The 19,956-nt window shown below is 35.4% G+C and overlaps 1 protein-coding gene and 1 non-coding gene across 3 annotated transcripts in view; one reads left to right on the forward strand and one right to left on the reverse strand.

The window, feature by feature from the left end:
• The window catches only part of LOC136025358 (peroxisomal membrane protein PEX16-like), a 46,587-nt gene that overhangs the window by 14,452 nt on the left and 12,179 nt on the right, over positions 1-19,956 (reverse strand). The gene's annotated exons all lie outside the window — the stretch shown is intronic.
• Trnav-aac (transfer RNA valine (anticodon AAC)) lies at positions 15,685-15,757 on the forward strand. The gene has a single exon. It is a non-coding gene; the product is annotated as a tRNA-Val (tRNA).

Genomic DNA, 19,956 nt, shown 5'->3' on the forward strand with positions numbered 1-19,956 from the left:
TACAAACCCCTCAGCGCTTTCATTGTTTTACGTTATCGTTTGTACCCGTTGCGTAAACACTTAATTCTAGGTTACAGTGAGTATGGGCAGGCTACACCAAATAGCAAAAGTTACAAACCCCTCTTCACTGAAGATGATTGTAGTCTAACAGACGATTTTTACTTACAAGTCCCCTGCATGTCTTACCAATGGAACTAAATTGGCCTTACCATCAAATACACCGGAAACAAATAATAAGTACACCAACTAGCCAAAGTTGCAAACCCCTTATTGCCGAAGATGATTATGGTTCAACAGCCGACTGTTGCTTACGAGTCCTCTACTTGTCTCACAATTGGTATCGGCCTATTTTTGGTTTCAGTATGTACCCTACTACTGAAGTTGTCACCCCCTTGAAACTTTCAAACTAGTATATCTCGTGAAGGAATTTTTGTACCAAAAAATGGATGACATATACTTTGATCAGCTCGTCAAGAGCTATCGATTGCCATCGAAAAAAAAAATTATATCTTTCTTAGTTCAAAAGTTGATTTTTTTTGCCGTAGGCCAACTTTTTAACGTCACCACTTAGAAAGGAGCAAAGGATAAGCTAAAATTTCTTTAGCAATGACAGAACTTTAAAAATTTAAGAGGCACATGTGATAACATTTCTCTACCTCAATCCCAAGTCCAAAAAAAAAACAGATGATAAACCCAGCCGAAATCACGGCAGCACTTTCGGACCCGTGGAAAATGCCGCTTTTTTACTTCGGTAAATTTTTCTATTCATCACTCAAAGAAGATATATTTGCTGTGGGGCCGGGTAACTGCCGCATATATTTAACACTTATAGATTTTAGTCCATCTTCAATTTGAAAGTGGTGCCTGCCTGCTTGCCTGCTAGAACAGAGCTTTCGCACACCATAGTCTCTGGCTCGTGGACAAGCAAAAACCATCCTTTTTGACCCCAGGCAAGAGTTCTGCGGAGATTTCCAAAGTGTAATGCCATAGTCATCAATCCGGCCTGAGGTCCACATTTTCCGTAAAAACCGCACAGGTTAGACCCTTACCAGTTTCCAGGAATAAGCCGAGATCGGCGGCATAGAAAAAAAAAAAAAAAAAAAAAAAAAAAACGGGACAAAACCAAAGTGTTGCTCTCGCAACACAATAATTGGCTGAGAGTTTGGTTACCCTCGTGCGTGGTTATACTGTACGTTTTCTGCTGATTATAACGATTGCTGTTTCTGTTTGTCTTTATCTAAAAGTTGCGTTTTTCTTCTTTGAGGTTCGTTTTTATTTTTCTTCATTAATTATTCTTTCGCTATCTCACATTACGAGAGTTGAGAGATATCACATGACATCTTCCGCGAGAATAGACCCATTTAAGGCATGGGGGAGTACTCCTTGGCGTGAGGTCAGTACACGATAATTATTAGTCAAGTTCACGTGATCCCTACATCTAAGCTGGAAGAATTTGAAAGAAATTCAGCCCTTTTTAGTAATATATTCCAAACGCCCCTAGCCCATGATAATAATGAACTTTCAAACGCGTTTTTAGTCCCCCCCCAAATACATATTAGTTTTCTCATGAAATAGTTTATAAAAACCTAAATATGAAGATAACATCTTTTTGGAACTGTCGTGGTATGAGGAGCAGGCAAGGTGCAACTGTAATTTTTGAGTTTATTTATTTTTTTTAAATAAAATTTTTTTATTTGATTTTTATTTTATTTACTGTAATTTTCTTTTATTTGAATTGGGTACGAATATTCTTGGAGTTTGTGCAACATTTTCATATGAAAATTTGGCAAATAAAATTAAAATTATCGATTTCCAAATTTTCCATGTAAGCCCTACTCGAAAAAAGCAGGGTGGTTTAGCAATATTAGTTCAAAGTCGCTAAAGTGGCTTCACTGGTCCTTGGTTCTCAGAAAGTGATACATACAAGTAATGGTTACTTAAAGGGAGTAACCCTTATTATTAGCAATATTGCCACTAGTCTCTCTCTGTATCGGCTTTTTATGGCACTTGGTATTAACCAAGTGACATATAGCGATTGCAAATTCTTCGGTCTGTCTGTCGGTCTCTCCCGGTTTTGCCACTTTAGGCACTTCCAGGTAACCTAGGACGATGAAATTTGGCAGACGTATCAGGGACCAGACCAGAATAAATTAGAAATAGTCGTTTTCCAAATTTGACAGTCTGGGGGGGGAGTGGGGGCCAGTTAATTCGGAAAAATAGAAAAAAGAAGTATTTTTAACTTACGAAATGGTAATGGGATCCTAATGAAATTTGATGTTTGGAAGGACATCGTGTCTCAGAGCTCTTCTTTTAAATCCCGACCAGATCTGGTGACACTGGGGGGAGTTGGAGGGAGGGAGGGGGAACCTAAAATCTTGGAAAACGCTTAGAGTGGAGGGATCGGGATGAAATGTGGTGGTAAAAATAAGCAGAAGTCCTAGAAACGTGACTGACATAACCGGAACAGATCTGTTCTGTTTGGGGGAGTTGGGGGGGTTAATTCTGAAAAATTTGAAAAAATGAGGTATTTTTAACTTACGAAGGAGTGATCGGATCTTAATGAAATTTGAAGTTTGGAAGGATATCGTGTCTCAGAGCACTTGTTTTAAGTCCCGACTGGATCCGGTGACATTGGGGGAAATTGAAGGGGGAACCCAAAATCTTGGAAAACGCTTAGAGTGGAAGGATCGGGACGAAACTTGGTGGGAAAAAATAAACACAAGTCCTAGATACCTGATTGATATAACCGGAACGGATCCGCTCTCTTTGGGGGAGGTGGGGAGGGGGGAGGGTTAATTCTGAAAAATTAAAAAAGGGGTATTTTTAACTTACGATGGAGTGATCGGATCCTAATGAAATTTGACGTTTGGAGAGGTATCATGTCTCAGAGCTCTTATTTTAAATCGCGACCGGATCCGGTGACACTGGGGGGAGGGCTAAAATATCGAAAAACGTTTAGAGTGGAGAGATCGGGATGAAATTGATGGGAAGAATAAGCACAAGTTATAGATACGGGACTGACATAATTGGTATTTGGGGGAGCTAGGGGTTGTTAATTTGTAAAAATTAGAGAAATAGAGGTATTTTTAACTTAAGAACGGGTGACCAGATCTTATTGGAATTTGAAATTTAGAAGGAACTTGTGTCTCAGCTCTTATTTCAAATCCCAACCAGGTCTGTTGACATTTGGGGGAGTTGGAGGGGGAAACCGAAAATCTTGAAAAACGCTTATGAATGCAGTAGATACGTGATTGACGTAACCGGACTGGATCCGCTCTCTTTTGGAGAGTTAGGTGGTGGAGTTCAGTGCTTTGGCGAGTTTGGTGCTTCTGGACGTGTTAGGACAATGAAAATTGGTAGGCGTGTCAGGGAGCTGCACAAATTGACTTGATAAAGTCGTTTTCCCCGATTCGACCATCTGGGGGGCTGAAGGGAGAGGAAAAATTAGAAAAATTGAGGTATTTTTAACTTACGAGTGAGTGATCGGATCTTAATGAATTCTGACATTTAGAAGGACCTCGAGACTCAGAGCTCTTATTTAATCCCGACCGGCATTAAGCCTCTGACTTTCCTTTTAAAGCAATCTATTGATTATTAGAATTTTGCTAGAGCTCATACCATATGAGCTCTTAGCTCTTGTTTTTTATTCTCCATGTCAAATGCTAACATAAAAGCAGGATAAATGAGTCATCAGCAATGATTTCAGTCTTACTTAGGCTACTTCAGGTGCTTTTTTTGAAGAACTAGGATTTCTGTAGGATTTTAGTTCTTCCTCATGTTTTGATCCATCCCCAACTTCCTTTGTTCCTTTTCCATCATATTCTTTGTAAGTTTCAGTAAAAAAATTTACCGGTACATTTCCATCTCCTTTTTCAAAGAAAGGTTCGTTCTTTTCATTCATTAAATAAAAAAAAAAAACAAGTTTTTTTTTACTGAAAGTAAGGAGCGACATTAAAACTTAAAACGAGCAGAAATTACCCCGTATATGAAAGGGGCTGTTCCCTCTTCAACGCCCCGCTTTTTACGCTAAAGTTTGACTCTTTCTCTCAACTCTACTTTTTAAAACAGTAGAAACTTTAGCGTAAAGAGCAGGGCGTTGAAGAGGGAACAGCCCCTTTCATATAAGGGTAATTTCTGCTCGTTTTAAGTTTTAATGTAGCTCCTTACTTTCAGTTAAAAAAACTTGTTTTTTTTATATTTAATTTCTGAACGTTTTTTAGTCAATCCATGTTTTGATTTCGGCTCTCCGCGGATGAATAATTAAAGCGAAATTTGCATATTTATTTATTTGGCTAATTGGCTTTCCCATAGTTTTGATCGAATTATTTTGAGAAAAAAGGAGGGGGGAGGAGGCCCAGTTGCCCTCCAATTTTTTGGGTACTTAAAAAGGCAATTATAGCTTTTATTTTTTTACGAACGTTTTTATTAGTAAAAGATTTACGTAACTTACGAATTAGCTTGCGTAACAAACTTCTCTATTCTTATGTTTTTATTACGTATATGAGAGGGTTCGTCCACTCGTCGATACCTCGCTCTTTACACCAAAGCTTAATAATTTTTTTTCCCTGAATCACAAAGGCCGTAGAATAAATAGTTGAAATTACTAAAAATACTTTAGCGTAAAGAGTGAGGTATTAGGAGGAGGTGAACCCCTTATATTCGTAATAATTTCTGTTCGTTTTCAGTTTTAATGCTGCTCCTTACTTTCAGTTGAAAAAACTTTTACATATTTATTTTTTCATTGTTTGTTTTTTTGTTTTTTTTTTTAATAATGCTCGAAAATGCTGCGCTCCCTTCCTGGAAATTTTCTTCCCCCATGACAAATTCCTCCATGGAAAGTTTCCCCCACATAACCCCCTCTTCCCAACCAAAAAATCCCCCTGAAAACGTCTGTACACTTCCAACTAAGCATTACTATATGCAAACACTGGTCGAAGTTTGTAACTTGCAGCCCCTCCCACGGGGACTGTGGGGGAGTAAGTCGTCCTCAAAGACATTGTTATATGGTTTTTCGACTATGTTGAATAAAATGGCTATCCCAGAATTTTGATCCGACGATTTTGGGAAAAAATGAGCGTGGGAGGGGGCCTAGATACCCTCCAATTTTTTTGGTCACTTAAAAAGGGAACTAGAACTTTTCATTTCCGTTCGAATGAGCCCTCTCGCAAAATTCTAGGACCACTGGGTCGATACGATCACCCCTGGGAAAAAGAAAAAAACAAAACAAAAAACAAACAAACAAATAAACACGCATCCGTGATTTGTCTTCTGGCAAAAAATACAAAATTCCACATTTTTGTAGATATGAGCTTGGAACTTGTACAGTAGGGTTCTCTGACACGCTGAATCTGATGGTGTGATTTTCGTTAAGATTCTATGACTTTTAGGGGGTGTTTCCCCCTATTTTCTAAAATAGGGCAAATTTTCTCAGGCTCGTAACTTTTGATGGGTAGGACTAAACTTGATTAAACTTATATATTTAAAATCAGCATTAAAATACAATTCTTTTGATGTAACTATTGGTATCCAAATTCCGTTTTTTAGAGTTTTGGTTACTATTGAGCCGGGTCGCTCCTTACTACAGTTCGTTACCACAAACTGTTTGATAAGCATGAAACTAGGAAGGGCTGACGAAATTACTGGCTCATTCTCCCATGGGTTTTTAAATTCTCAAAAAATGAAAATCGCATCTGAGGCCTCAGTTCACTTATGTTCTTGTATGAATTCATTATCTGGAAATGCTAATTTTTAGTGATGAAACCTCCTTATAACTGATAAATGACATCATAGTTGCACCTATCATCACTTCATTCCTAATTCAACTAGGTATAATGACTTCATTTTGAAAGTGCTCTGCGCAATGACAATGCTGTAGAAACTAAACTATAGAAATGAACGTAAGGCATCATGATAAGCAGGAACACTAACAAAGGGAACGTTGGAACCGTGTTCCCCTACGCAAAAAATTCCAAATTTACGATTTGTGCCATTTCTTTTCTCTTCATTTCTGGGCCTTAGGTCCCCTCTCTCCACTTTATTTCTGTATTCATGTCCCTAGAAGTAAAATGTCCTATGTCCCCAAAGCCCATAACTAAAATAAAAAATACCTATGAAATAGGAATAAGAAGGTATTTTTCAAAGTCTAAGGGGGTGGTCAATTGCTCCCCCCTGCCCCCTGTCAAAACCCATGATTCACTGTTTTTGAACGATTAATATGTTTGGTCGTAATTCTTCTGCATTTACCCCAGAATCTTTAAAATCACTTTAAAATGTTGAATGGTCTGCTCAAAATTAGTAAGCCAATATCATGAATCTGACAATAATAAGGACCGGTCTCAGGAAAGTAAACAGGATGGAAGGGGAAAGATCATCCCTGAAACCAAAACTTCCCTTTAATTTCCTTTTTATTTACCCCCTCCCTTCCCCGAAAAAAAATTATTGTTCACTGTGCATTCAGTTACATAACCTAAACTAATCTAACCTAACCAAAATACCAACTAAATATCTAATTAAAACATAGCTACAATGTATTTTTCCACCGAACCAAAGTTAATTGTCCGGTACTAACACCGTGAAAAGCGGGTAATGTCTCATGTTCGCGATACAACTTCTCGAGTGTGTTTCTCATAGAATACACAAGTACCATAGAAACTTTTATTGGAAACTTTATACATAAATTTACATTCAAACTTAATTAGGCTCCCGTCATAAAATATCACTCTATAGCAAAACGTACTTTGATTATGCAAGATATTCGTATATCCATTCTCTGGCACAGTTGCATATAACACCTTCTGTTTTCTTTTTCATTGGTGCTGATCTGATTCTGCTTAATTCTATCGAATTCTCTTGTAAACAAGAGCTGATAGGATAACCAAACCAGCAGCTCCACTAATGGCCAATTGTTTATTACTTGCAGCTGATTTACAACTATTAATAGTAGAAAGTAAGCGGACACGCATTTCATCTCTTTTTGACTCATTTCCAATAGACTTGGGAAAAAATGCGTCGTCATAGTTGGCTTCTAACCCTAGTTCTTGAGTAGGAATTTCTTCTCCGTTCGAGCTTAACTTTCCATCATCGCTCTTTCCTTCTTTTTCTTTACCAGACTGATTTTGTGCCAATCTACTACTCCCTAGCTTGTCTGATAAATATTTTTTAAAGCGAAACCATATTGAATGCTGATGTTTTCCACTATGAGCATTGTCAGCGTTGTCTGTAAATGAGTCTTCTGATCTGGAAGACTTGTCTTGTAACATCTCCTTTTGAAGACCTAAATGATCATTTTCTTCTTCCAAAGCACCAAGAAGTGCTGGGTACGATTTTATTTTGGTCCCTTCTACATGGATAGGGAAATCTCCTTTTTTGTTAGCAGTCGTGGGAGCTTCTATTATTTTTTTGTCATCTTTGTGGACTACATTCTCTTGAAGATATGTACCTTCCATCTCTGACTGCCATATATTTCTCACATAGGCTAGATCTGTAGAGCAAACTTTTTTCGCCAATTCCATGTTGGGTTCACCATTTATTTGAACCTGTTCAGCCTCATAATTTTCTATTAATTCTACGCCTGTCAGTCCAAAGTCATCTCTGTCGCTCTCCTCATTCTTTGCTGTCCTTTCTCCTCTCTGCGGTTCTTCCTCTGAAACTATATTTTCTTTGACATTGTCTTCGTCCTTTATTTTTGACAGGTAATCAGGAGCACCTGAATTGATTAAACATTCTTGCAAGTCGCTACCTGTATTGATTTTTACAATGTCTTCACTAGTCACTAAAGTGGCTTCACTGGCTAAAACTCCTTGGTTCTCAGAAACTAATTTCACGCCTGTTAGTCCAAAGTCATCTCTGTCGCTCTTCTCCTTCTTTGCTGTCTTTTCTCCTCTCTGCGGTTCTTCCTCTGAAACTATATTTTCTTTGACATTGTCATCATCCCTTATTTTTGACAGGTGATCAAGAGTACTTGAATTGATTAAAAATTCTTGCATGTCGCCATCTGTCATGGTTTGTGAATTGTCTTCACTAGTCACTAAAGTGGCTTCACTGGCTAAAACTCCTTGATTCTCAGATAACAAGTGATGGCTACTTTTATTATTCGGATTTACTCCCTTATTATTAACAATATCGGCGCTAATCTCCCTCTGCATCTGCTTTTTTTCATTCTCCGTGTTAAATGCTAACATAAAATCAGGATAAAAAGGGTCATCAGCAATGATTTCAGTCTTACGTACTTCAGGTACTTTTTTTGAAGAACCAGGATTTTTGTACGATTTTAGTGCTTCCTCATGTATTGGTTGATCACTAACTTCCTTTGTTCCTTTTCCATCATATTCTTCGTTAACTTCAGTTAAAGAATTTAATGGTACATTTCCATCGTCTTTTTCACTGAAAGTTTCGTTCTTCTCATCTTTAAGCATAAAACTAGGAAGGGCTGACCAAATTACTGGCTCATTCTCACATGGATTTTTTAGGTTGTCCGAAAATGAAAATCGCCTCCGAGGCTTCAATTCACATATGTTCTTGTTTGAGTTCATCATCTTGAAATGTTAATTTTCAGTGATGAAACCTCCTTATAAGTGATAAATGACGTCATAGTTGCATCTATGATCAAGTCATTTCAAATATTCAACTAGATACAATGATGACGTCATTTTAAAAGTGCTCAGCGCAATAACAATGCTGTAATAACTAAAATCAAAGAAATGAATGTAAGTCATCATGCCAAGCAGGAACACAAGAAAGGGAATGTTGGAACCGTGTTTCCCTGCCTAAAAAAAAATCTGAATTTATAATTTGTGCCATTTCTTTTCTCATTTTTTCTTCATTTCCGGGCCTTAGGTCGCCTTGTCCCCTCCCTTCACTTTATTTCTGTCTCCGTGTCCCAACCAAGTACTTGATTTCTAGTTCATCTGTGTACACAAAACTTTTCTTTATCAAAAAAAGAATTTTCTTCAGCCAGGCTACTAATATTTTGATTTCTCAAAAATACACAATCAATTTTTTTGCGAAAACCCGAGTTATTAAAAATGAAAATCTTTCGTTTCGGAGCATATGAAAACAGAACCTAAGAAAATAAAAAAAAATACTAGAATTTTTCACATTTACGTCAATTTTTCCCAATTTATATTTAAAAACAAATAATTTTGTTTTTGTTAATCTATATTTCCTCTACTTTATATTCCACTGTCCATCCAGTTTTCCTTTGATATAGGGTACGATTTTTAAGACAGATATTTACTTTAAAATTCAACAAGGTTCCATCCTTGGTCGTTTCCTCTATCTTGTTAATGCTAATGACTTATATTGGGCAATAAAAGGTAAATTTTAGGTCTATGTATAATAGTCCATGTCTCCTTAGTAATCAGTTTGATCCAAATTCAGAAACTGTGCAACAGGATATTCATCAATTTCACGTTGCAAATGCTCTCACTAGAGTATACTGAGTACCATCAACCAGGTGGTCAGGGGAAAAAAAATATTAAAGCCTGGTAAATACAGCTTATTATACATGTTTTGAAGCGAATAGCCTTGCTCTGAGCATAAAACATATTACAATATAATATTATATATAGTATAATTATAATATTATATTATATAATAATATTATAATATTATATACATATTATAAACCATTATGTTTAAGTTATCATCATTGTTTTTTCCAAAGAGAAAAACAGGGAAATCGATCGCCCAATGTGAAAGAAGTGCGGTGCTATTACAACACAGTGATTCGAACTACAACACAAGACCTACAACACAGCGATTCGAACTACAATCCTTCCATTTAGACTGAAAGTCCTACAGCCACTGTACTGCAGTAACTGTTAATAGAGAAGTATTATTATGGTATAAGATATTAGATATCTGAACATTGCCTATCAAACAGTTCGTGGTAACGAACTGTAGTAAGGAGCGACCCGGCTCAATAGTAAACGAAACTCTAAAAAACGGAATTTTGATGCTAAAATATATATCAAAAGAATCAATTTGTATGCTGATTTTAAATATATAAGTTTCATCAAATTTAATCTTTGTCATCAAAAGTTACGAGCCTGAAAAAATTTGCCTTATTTTAGAAAATAGGGGAAAACGCCCCCTAAAGGTCACAGAATCTTAACGAAAATCTCACCATCGCATTCGGCGTATCAGAGAACCCTATAGCAAAATTTTCGAAGTCCTATCTACAAAAATGTGGAATTTCGTTTTTTTGCCAGAAGACAAATCACGGGTGCGTGTTTATTTGTTTGTTTTTTGTTTTTTTTCCCAGGGGTCATCGTATCGACCAAGTGGTCCTAGAATGTCGCAAGAGGGCTCATTCTAACGGAAATGAAAAGTTCTAGTGCCCTTTTTAAGTGACCAAAAAAATTGGAGGGCACCTAGGCCCCCTCCCACGCTCATTTTCTCCAAAGTCAACAGATCAAAATTTTGAGATAGCCATTTTGTTCCGAATAGTCAAAAACCATAATAACTATGTCTTTTGGAATGACTTACTCCCCCACAGTCCCTGGGGGAGGGGATGCAAGTTATAAGCTTCGACTAGTGTTTACATATAATAATGGTTATTGGGAAGTGTACAGTCGTTTTCAGGGGATTTTTTTTTTGGTTTTGGGGGTGGGGTTGAGGGGAGGGGCTATGTGGGAGGATCTTTCCTTGGAGAAATATGTCATGGGGGAACAGAAATTCAATGAAAAGGGCGCAGGATTTTCTAAAATAACTATAAAAAAAAACAAAGTAAAAATAAACATGGAAAAGTTTTTTTCAATTGAAAGTAAAGAGTAGCATTGAAACTTAAACGAACAGAGATTATTACGCATATGAGGGGTTCTAAAAAACTTTAGCATAAAGAGCGAGGTATTTAGGAGGAGATAAATACCTCGCTCTTTATGCTATAGTATTTTTAGTAATTTCAACTATTTATTCTACGGCCTTTCTGATTCAGGGGTCATTCTTAAAGAATTGGGACAAAACTTACGATTTAGTGTAAAGAACGAGGTATTAACGAGGGTACAAAACCCCTCACATACATAATAAAAATTAAAGAATATAAGTTTGTTACGTAAGTTAATTCTTAAGTTACGTATATTTTTTACTAATAAAAAAATTCGTTAAAAATTAAAATTTATAGTTGCCTTTTTAGTAACAGAAAAATTGCATGGCAACTAGGCCTCCTTCCCTATCCCTTATTTCTCAAAATTGTCTGATCAAAACTAAGAGAAAGACATTTAGCGAAAAAAGGATTTAATATGCAAATTTCATTATAATAATTTACGTGTGGAAAGCCAAAATCAAACATCCCCTCCGCAATCCCTCGCTCTTTACGCTAAAGTTTCACTCTTTGCCACAATTCTGCTTTTCAAAACAATTAAAAGCTTTAGCGTAAAGAGCGAGGGATTGCGGAGGGGACATCCCATTTCATATACGGAGTAATTTCTGTTCGTTTTAAGTTTTAATGTCGCTCCTTACTTTCAGTTAAAAAAAAACTAGTTTTTTTATGTAATCAAATTAAAGAATCATTATACAGAAACTACATGAATATTATCATAAAGGTCATCTTAGGTAAAACTAATAGCTTATTATAAACTAATAAGTGCGGTGCTCTTAGCCTACAACACAGTGATTCGAATTACAATCCTTCTATTTAGATTAAATAAAAAAACTAGTTTTTTTTTAACTGAAAGTAAGGAGCGACATTAAAACTTAAAACGAACAGAAATTACTCCGTGTATGAAAGGGGATGATCCTTTCTCAACGCCCCACTCATTACGCTAAAGTTTGACTCTTTCTTTCAATTCTACTTTATTAAACAGTAAAAGACTTTAGCGTAAAGAGCGGGGCGTTGAGAAGGGATCATCCCCTTTCATACACAGAGTAACTTCTATTCGTTTTAAGTTTTAATGTCGCTCCTTACTTTCAGTTAAAAAAAAACTAGTTTTTTTTATTTAATTTCTGAACGTTTTTGTATTAATGCATGTTTGATTTTAGCTCTCCGGACTTAAATTATTAAAATGAAATTTGCATATTAATTCTTTTTTTTTTGGCTAAATGGCTTTCTCTTAGTTTTGATCAGACGATTTTGAGAAATAAAGGGTGGGGAAGGAGGCCTAGTTACCATCCAATTTTTCGGTTACTTAAAAAGGCAACTAGAACTTTTAATTTTTAACGAAAATTATTATTAGTAAAAAATATACGTAACTTAAACGTAACAAAATACAGGTTAAACGTAACCAAACGAAGTTCTGTGAGAATGAATGAATGAATTTATTTAGTGATTACTCCGTTTATGAAAGGGGCTTTTCCTCCTGAACACCCCGCTCTTTACGCTAAAGTTTGAATCTTTCTCTTAACTCTATTTTTAGAACAGTAAAAAACTTTAGCGTAAAGAGCGGGGCGTTGAGGAGGAAAAGCCCCTTTCATATACGGAGTAATTTCTGTTCGTTTTAAGTTTTGATGTTGCTCCTTACTTTCATTAAAAAAAAACTTTTTTTTATTTATTTAATTTCTGGACGTTTTTGAATTAATGCATGTTTTGATCTTGGCTCTCCGCACATGAATAATTAAAACCAAATTTGCATATTAATTAATTGCAATTAATCGAAAGATTTTGAGAAAAAAGGAGCGAGGGAGGAGGCCTAGTTGCCCTCCAATTTTTTGATTACTTAAAAAAGCAACTACAACTTTTAATTTTTTACAAACGTTTTCATTGGTAAAAAATATACGTAACTTACGAATTAATTTACGTAACGAACTTTTATATTCGTATGTTTTTATTGCGTGTATGAGGGGGTTCAACCCTCGTCGATACCTCGCTCTTTACTCGGAAGCTTAAATTTTGTCCCAATTCCTTAAGAATGAGCTCTGAATCACAAAGGCCGTAGAATAAATAGTTGAAATTACCAAAAATACTTTAGCGTAAAGATTGAGGTATTAGGAGAAGGTAAGCCCCTCAAATGCGTAATAATTTTTGTTCGTTTTAAGTTTTAATGCTGCTCCTTACTTTCAGTAGAAAAAACTTTTCATATTTATTTTTTCATTGTTTTTTCAAATAATACTAGAAAATCCTGCACCCCCTTCATTGAAATTTTCTTCCCCCATGACAAGTTTCTCCATGGAAATATCCTCCCACGTAACCCCCCTCAAATCTCCCCCCCCCGAACAAAAAAATCCCCCTGAAAACGTCTGTACACTTCCCAGTAACCATTACTAAATGTAAACACAGGTCAAAGTATGTAACTTGCAGCCCCTCCCACGGGGACTGCGGGGCGATCTCAGAATTTTGATCCGGTGACTTTTGGGGAAAAATGAGCGTGGTAGGGGGCCTAGGTGCCCTCCAATTTTTTGGTCACTTAAAAAGGGCACTAGAACTTTTAATTTCCGTTAGAATGAGCCCTCTCGCGACATTCTAAAACCACTCAGTCAATACGATCACCCCTGAAAAAAAAACAACAAAAAAACAAACAAAAAAAACAACAAATAAACACGCATCCGTGATCTGTCTTCTGGTAAAAAATGCGAAATTCCACATTTTTGTAGATATGAGCTTGAAACTTCTACAAAAAGGTTCTCTGATACACTGAATCTGATGGTGTGATTTCGTTTAGGGGTTGCTTACCCCTATTTTCTAAAATGAGGCAAATTTTCTCAGGCTCGTAACTTTTGATGGGTATAATTGGTTTTGATGAAACTTATATAATTAAAATCAGCATTAAAATGCAATTCTTTTGGTGCAACTATTGGTATCAAAATTCTATTTTTTAGAGTTTCGGTTACTATTGAGCCGGGTCGCTCCTTTCTACAGTTCGTTACCACGAACTGTTTGATTGAAAGTCCTACAGCCACTTTACTGCAGTAACTGTTAATAGAGAAGTATTATTATGGTATATGATATTAGATATATGAACATTGCCTATCAAATTAAAGAATCATCATACAAGACCTTCATGAATATTACCTTAAAGGTCATCTTAGGTAAAACTAATAAGCTTATTACACATGTTTTGAAGCAAATAGCCTTGCTCTGAGTGTTAACAAGTCTCAGTTTTTAGCAGGACTGCCACCAAGTGAAAATTAAAATCATCAGATTCTAGTGATTTTTTGCACCAAATTTGGAAGTATATAGAAACGGTACTTCTGTTTTATACGAGAAACACACTCGAGAATTTGCATCGCGAATATGAAACACTACCCGTTTTTTACGGTGTTAATACGAGACAATTAGCTTTGGCTAAGAAAACTATAACAAATAATTATGGAGGGGGGAGGGTGCCCGGAGCGCATTATATCAAATACATAATCTAACCTAACCAAAATACCAACTAAATATTTTATTAGAATATAGCTACAATGTATTTTTCTACCGAGCCGCAGCTAATTGTCTAGTACTAACGCCATGAAAAACGGGACTGTCTCATGTTCGTGATACAAGTTCTCGAGTGTATTTCTCGTATAATACATAAGTACCTTCTATGGTTATATGACTATCTTTGGTAACTTAGGTAACATAAAGGAATGGCAACTCTAACTCGTAAGAAGCTTCGAAAGGGGAGTGGAAAAATCTACAGAACAGATTAAATAATAGTTATATAGAATAGTAAAAAAAATTCCGTTAAGTCAAATAAAGTAGCTTTTTTCTCTTTTAAACTAAATCGAAAAGCGCTAGATTTGACAAGTTATTCGTCAGTCAAGTGAAAAATCATTGGTGCTTATCTGTTAAACATAACACACCCAATAAGTCTTTTCTTGTCCTGTAGAGAGTTTGACAGAACTTGGTTCACAAGATTCTTCGGCAGACCAGAAGGCCTTTGCGAATTTAGTCAAGGATCTGATCGAGTGTCCTTCATATGGGAGATAAGAGTTTATAAATACGGTACTGCCGACACGCACAGCCAAGAAAAATTCGTCGGAGCAGAATAGTACTGGGGAGGGTAGATGAATGTTCCGTTTAAAGACACAGGCTAGTCCACCGGAAGGGCGACCGCCAGTAACTTTTGCTGGAATTATGAACGCAGTATGATACTGACTCCGAAGCAAAAAAAAAAAAAAAAAAAAAAAAAAATCAAACTTGAAGCAGTGGAACAACCCCTCTTCTGCTCGCTTGTTGGTAAAATGAACATTCAAATGATTCAATAATAATAACTCAATAATTCTTTTCAATACTTCTTAATGCGCAAATAGTTCATTTGATAATCCCCTTATGTAAGTCAGGGTTACGCGTCACTATTATCCATAACGCAATTATTGGGAAACTTTAAACTATAATGAACAAGTTTTCAAAAGATAATGGCTTATAGCCGAGCGTTAAAATAGTTATAGCCGTATAGGCGAGAGTGATTGGAGAATTGCCCACTTAGAGGAGATTGCCATCCCAAGACTAGGAACAGCTCTGGCTACTTAGGCTATTCTTTTGTTATTGTAGCCAGTGGTGGCAATCAACAAAATTAGGGGGAACTGGTAATTCTGCTAGACTAAATTTTTTTTTAATGAGAACACCCAAAAAAGGCATTTTTCAATGGCAATACTAAAAGAGGGTTGATTTTCAAAATCTAGGAGAAACATTGACCCCTTTTAATTGATACTATGATTATAGCGTTTTCTTCAGAAGAGCCCGTAGACCAGAATGATACCTAATTTGGTTTTTGAGAAATACCATATCGAAGAATAGCAATAGTTAATATTATCAACTTCATATAAGTTTCCATGGTGTAGCGGTTATCACGTCTGCCTAACACGCAGAAGGTCCCCAGTTCGATCCTGGGTGGAAACAATTTTTTTTTCTATTCCAAAAAACAAGTTATTTCTTAGAATTGCCATGATAAATATACACAACTGTCGTAGTGTACATCTGTACCTTATCTACACGGTTTATTATCAACAAAGAAAGCCTATACTGCTTTAAAAATCGGAAATGATTAAATACCGATTTCTAAATTAATTTTTATACAAACAAATAAAAAAACATTCCGTTTTCATCTGAAGTGAGCTTACTTGTCGAAATCCATGAATAAAACAAACTTTCGACCACCATTTACCCTGCATGATCCATCGAGATCTGAGTTTCAACTTGTTTAGCAATTACACCAGATTTGTACTATCTACCGAAGAAGCCATTAGCCCTTTCTTGGTGCTTGAGCACCAGACATTTTTCATTCTAAATAATTTCAACCCGGGCGAGCTGATTAGCTTGAAGTGCATACAGAGAAACCGGTTTTCCACCAGATCAAAAACAACAATGTGGTCACTATAATACATATGTAATTCTGAAAGAAACTGCGAATTAAAATTAAAAATGTAAAGAAAAAACAAAATTAAAACGAGATATCATTTGTTTTCTTTTGGTAATAGTACTTATAGGTACTTTTTGTATTATTCAGAACATACTCAATAAGTGAAATCAGGTTCTTTCGTGAAAAAAATTACTATGCAGGTGCATTTTATGAGGAAAAATGGTTTCATAGCCACAAAGACAAAACTCAATTTAGTTTGCAACGCATAGTGATAGAAGATAGTGTCTAAACATGGATTTTGAAATGAAGGTTTGGGATTTGTCAAAGACTGAAAAAGAGGCAATTATATTTTTACAGGATAGGGGGATAAGGGGTTGTTGCCCCCAACAATACAGTGCGTCAATGGACACAACATAACTTTATACTCTTACAAGAAGGAACATTACGAGAAGTAACGCACAGTGATAGAAGATACCTAACCTAACCTCACTTATTGAGTGTGTTCTGAATAATACAAAAGTACCTACTTATATTTCTCTGATCTTTATTAGCCTAAACTAAGATTGTATAATTTTATTTTCACATTCCCAACTAAAAAGGAAGCAGAGTTACAGAACAGAAGAAAGGGAATGCGAAAATCTTCAATGCAAAAACAAAGTTAAGTAACGACTTTAACAAAATACTTGCTTGTATTATAGGTTATGCGCCCCGTTTCCCGTACTTCTATCAAAAGATAGTCCAATATTGATCGGGTCATTTTAGGACCTAAAAACAAATTTTTGACTTCAAGACTTTAACGTTTTCTTTCTATAGACGTTTAGACGTTCTGGGGACCCTAGAACGTTGATTCATTTTAAGTTTTACTTCAAGAGAAATTCCTTCATGCAGTTCCAATACAATCTTTGAATCCAATCATCAATTTCAGGTATGCTCAAATCAAAATCGGATGTTATCAGATGTACATCATGAAATAAGAAAAATCAATTGACGTTAGTATCAGTGTACAATTAGGCTGGTTGAGAAGGAAACATGAAAAGGAAACAGTTCTTACTTCTTAATATGCAGAAAAATTGTAGTTAATCATTCCTAAGAGCGCTTCCTTTTACAACCCCACCCCTTAATGTGCAAAAATATAGCCTAAGTCATATACTTCCCATGCATTTTTTTCGTTTCTTCATTTTGTCAAATTCGCTTCAATTACAGATATTATATTGAAACAAAAGAGAGACATGTGACAAAATGCTTGGAAATTATATAATATATTTGCACATTATATTTTGGCTATTCATTTGGGCTATATATTTGCACATTAGGTTGGGTTGGGGATAAAGCAAACAGAGCGCTTTTAGAAATGAATAGCTACAATTTGTCTGGATATTATGAAGTAAGAATCTTAGCATGCTTCCTTCTCAACAGACCTGATTGTACACTATTGCAGCCGCTTATTGAATTTTTTTCGCTAGTACATTTGATTTTTCGCTAGTACATTGATTTTTTTCGCTAGTACATTTGATTTTCGCTAGTACATTGATTTTTTTCGCTAGTACATTTGATTTTTCGCTAGTACATTTGATTTTTTTTCGCTAGTACATTTGATTTTTTTCGCTAGTACATTTGATTTTTCGCTAGTACATTGATTTTTTTCGCCAGTACATTTGATTTTTCGCTAGTATATTGTTTTTTTTCGCTAGTACATTTGATTTTTCGCTAGTACATTGATTTTTTTCGCTAGTACATTTGATTTTTCGCTAGTACATTTGACTGCATTTATTTGTACACATTAAGATATCCTCCAAACTAGCCGAAAAGTCTCAGTTTGGCAACTATTTTCCATTTGATCAACTAAACTAAATAAAAATAAAATATTATTTTAGACTATTCCCGCAAAAATGATCGGTGAGCTAATTAAGATTTACCAGAATTAATTAAGAGATGCCTTTTATCCTTTAATTTGTTGTCCTTAAGCAGTTTCCCAGAAAAATGTCAACATATTCCCCTTTTACCTCTTTTATGCCTACACTTCTGCACTGAACTTGCCTGAACTCATTACTGTGGTTTTTAACACTACAATTTTTAAAATTCGGTCCTGACGATTCTCTATACTATGAACTCCAAAATTGACTCAAAGTGCTTTCGTTAGATCCATTAAATACTTTCCTCCCCCACATTTTCTTTTCTCTTTTTTTAAGATAGGAAATAGGATATTATTTGAGTATGAATGAATCATTTTATTCAGTAACTAAACCCATACAGAGTATTATTTCACTTTCAAATATACAAAAATATTATTGGAGCATTGCAATAATGATTCTGCTTCTATCCATGGACGCCCGTAAGCTGATTTTTTTTGGAGAGGGGGCTATGGAAATACTTTTTATCCTTGAATATCCGTATATGTTTTAATCACACGATTTTCTCTTTAAAAGTGCAAATGGCAAGGGCGGATGGCGCCCCCTGCCATCCCTCCTTACTGACGCTGATACTTCTATCTGTCTTGACTGTGGCGTCACACAAGTATTGAATTTGAATAGTTTTACTAAAATCCAGTACATTTTCTCTGGCTTGTAACTTCTGATAATTAATCTTAAATTTATTGAGTTTTATATATTTGTAACCACTATAAAAAGCTGATCTTTTTACCTCCTATATTGTCATCAAAATTCCTCCTTTCTGACTTTTGGTTACTAGTAGCACAACTAAACTGTTGGGTAATTTTTTTTTTACTATATATTGTCATCTGTAATAATGTCATCAAAATTCCTATATATTGTTCAAAATTACTCTTTTCTGAATTTTGGTTACTATTAGCACAACTAAACTGTTGGGTAAGTTTTTTTTTTTTTTACTATATATTGTCATCTGTAATAATGTCATCAAAATTCCTATATATTGTTCAAAATTACTCTTTTCTGAATTTTGGTTACTATTAGCACAACTAAACTGTTGGGTAAGTTTTTTTTTTACTATATATTGTCATCTGTAATAATGTCATCAAAATTCCTATATATTGTTCAAAATTACTCTTTTCTGAATTTTGGTTACTATTAGCACAACTAAAATGTTGGGTATGTTTTTTTAGGACTATATATTGTCATCTGTTATGCTATCATCAAAATTCCTCCTTTCTGAATTTTGGTTACTATTAGCACAACTAAATTGTTGGGTATGTTTTTTTTTGAAGGTGGACTCCTTGAGCTTCTGCTGTTTGTCAAGTAGTACTATATCTATGACAGTGCCCCTAATGTTGTCATCATGCCATTATGTGTGTGTCATCAACGTTTGCATAAAGGCAAATGGTATTTTATTAACTTTCAATAATACCTATTGAAAGCTATTAGAAATATGAATAACCGAAAACTCAATGAGAAAATGTCGAATGATAGAATAGCAAATAGGACCTCTCCCCCATGCAAAATAATTTTTATCTTTCATGCTTACTCTGCATGTTCCAATGTAAAATGTGATCAACCTTCCCACCTTTTCCTAATTCACTAATATTGAGTTTTTCCTGAAACCTCACCAAGAACAAACACTCGCAAATGTGTCTGGCATCAATCCCAACGTCTTTGCTATTGTATCGATACACCCAATACAACGGAAAATTCGATACACTTTTTTTTTACCAGATACTAAGATAGGCGGGATGAAAAGCATAAACAGGAAATATTTCAAACGTATTTTTGTGCCATTTTAAGACTTTGAATTTTATACAAAATTATTCCTCTATTCTATATTTATT

This window comes from Artemia franciscana, chromosome 3 (genome assembly GCF_032884065.1).
Source record: "Artemia franciscana chromosome 3, ASM3288406v1, whole genome shotgun sequence".
Taxonomy (NCBI): Eukaryota; Metazoa; Arthropoda; class Branchiopoda; order Anostraca; family Artemiidae; genus Artemia; species Artemia franciscana.